We start from the raw sequence: 2,516 nt of genomic DNA on the forward strand, positions 1-2,516 counted from the left end.
CTCCGCCCAGTGGAGGAGAGGGGGACGGCACGGGCACCTTTCCACCTTCCGTTTTTGTTCTTCTACTTCCGTTCAGCGCTCTAGACCAATACCCTATTGTAAAACTGTTGCAGAAGTAAGTCTTATACGTCTTTGTAAGATCAAGTAGAATGTTGTAATGATTTTAGACAAGTGTATACAGACCTGTTAGTTAATGGAGCAGACCTGTGAATTGAAGGGTTTAGGAAAATAGTCACAACATAAAAAGTACACGCCGCAACAATTTAGGATTAAATGAGTTTTAAGAACGGCATTCGCCCGGACAACGGTTCTAGATTGTCTTTTAATTGTATATATTTGTCAAACAGTCTTAAAACTTGACTTTTTGCCATTGTTTTCAAGATATCCACCTCTAGGGCCGAAACAGTGAAAGATACAGTAAAAGCCGCTTATAACGTCACCCGTACGTGCGCCGAAATCTCAACTTTATATGCGGGAAACGCTAAATCCAGTTGAATATAACATATAAAAAGTTAGGTTTTGCAACCGACAAACAGTAAATAAAATAATCTCCTGCGTCTTACTTTGGGCAGACAGAACTTGAGCAGGTGGGCTATACTGAATTTCATCATCATCTGATAGGTCAATTTCAGATGTTGATGATGTCGTGCTGAGTTCATCGTCAGCTAACCGCCTTATCCGCTTTGGCTCCGACATATTTTCCCTGATTATTGTTATATTTTATTGAAGTTGATTATTGAAGTTGGACTTTTTGACAGGACAGAGACAGTGTTGATGCAAACCGAATGACAGTAACCCTGAGAAAACAAGCAGGAACAAGTGACTTCAAAAAGCTCACCACCCACAGAAAAAAAAAACAACTTGTTTTCTACTCTTAGTTGGTGTCAATCACTCTCTGATCATTGAATATACATTTATAATTTCAATTGAAGTATTTTGTGACCCCTTTCCTTGTTTAAAATTTTGATCATCGCAATATATGTGTGACTTGTAATAAAACTTATTTTTTCATGCTGGCACTAGTGTATTTCTCAGGCAACACTATCAGCCATGACTAACAAATATTTGTCAGTGACTACTATTCTCTCTTCTTTAAAATCATTCCACAATTAACTACAAGGTAGATGTACGCCAGACCACGTCTCGCGTAACAGGCTTCGCGATACCTCACGAAACACTGTTACGCTGCGACGCGCCTGGCATAACCCGAGTCAGGAAGTGCAAAAATGTGCACAAAGATACGGGCCTCCGGCCCGTCAACGCCCGTCACTTCGACTAATCATGCAGGGTTGTACATTTTTTCGCTTATTTTCGTCAAAAACACCCTCTAGCGCCTCAACGGTTTAAGCTAGAGCAAAACGGACAAAATTTTCGCCCAGAGGGCTCTACTTTGATGAGTTACCCCTTAGGACACAATAAAAAAAATATTTTTAAAAAACGTCATTTTTGGGACCTGTTGTTTTCGATTTTTTAAAAATCCAATTTTTGAGCCAGAATGCTCATCTTCGAACTCGATCTGTCTTTTTATGATACAAAACAACCCTGAAAATCCCAGGTCGCTCGCTCAATTCGTTTTCGAGTTTTCGTGCGGACAGATACACAGACAGACAGACGGACAGACAGACAGACAGACAGAAAAAGTTTTTTCCGACCAGACGGAGTAATAGGCTTCGCTAATCGCTCAGCCAATCATATGTCGAAAAAAAATCGAATTGATCAAAATTACAGTGTTCCTGTGTATGAGATGATCTGGTCACTTCGCAGAGAAGAATATTCATGTGCATGTTGGCAACATCGCAGCAGTACTTCCGAGTTTGCAAGACGGCTCGAGCGGTGACGGTGACCTATTATTTTGGCTATTTTAAACACTGCTTGTCACAATTGTCCCCTTATCCATTCTCCAGCCTTTGCTTTTGTTGCTCTAACTCTAAGTAGGAGAGGTTAGGGAAACACTTTGGGTGCTAAATTTGACAGGCACTGCTTTTCATTCGTTTTGCACCTCGTCGAACTATCCTAGCTTTCACGTGAGCTTTTTAAAAATATTTTTTTTATTTTGTGTTTTCAGCAAATGGAGGCGAACATAGTCCGGAGAATGATGATGACACTCCAACAAGCGGTATTAAAAATGACGTATTCTTCAAACATTTTTAGTGTGGTGTTTTGTTTGGTGTCACATCAGTCTCGGACGGAATCCAAATTCCGTCTCAGCCGGAACCTCATCCATCTACGTTCTTAAAACTCATTTAATCTTAAATTGTTGCGGCGTGTAGTTTTTATGTTGTGACTATTTTCCCAAACGCTTCAATTCACAGGTCTGCTCCATTAACTAACAGGTCTGTATACACTTGTCTAAAATCTTTACAACATTCTACTTGATCTTACAAAGACGTATAAGACTTACTTCTGCAACAGTTTTACAAAAGGGTATTGGTCTAGAGCGCTGAACGGAAGTAGAAGAACAAAAACGGAAGGTGGAAAGGTGCCCGTGCCGTCCCCCTCTCCTCCACTGGGCGGAG

The 2,516-nt window shown here is 40.6% G+C and overlaps 1 protein-coding gene across 1 annotated transcript in view; it reads left to right on the forward strand.

Annotated features, from left to right (window-relative positions):
* Positions 1-2,516, forward strand: part of LOC127750466 (uncharacterized) — a 148,166-nt gene that overhangs the window by 118,801 nt on the left and 26,849 nt on the right. The gene's annotated exons all lie outside the window — the stretch shown is intronic.

This window comes from Frankliniella occidentalis, unplaced genomic scaffold, assembly GCF_000697945.3.
Source record: "Frankliniella occidentalis isolate FOCC.00 unplaced genomic scaffold, Focc_3.1 Scaffold193, whole genome shotgun sequence".
Taxonomy (NCBI): Eukaryota; Metazoa; Arthropoda; class Insecta; order Thysanoptera; family Thripidae; genus Frankliniella; species Frankliniella occidentalis.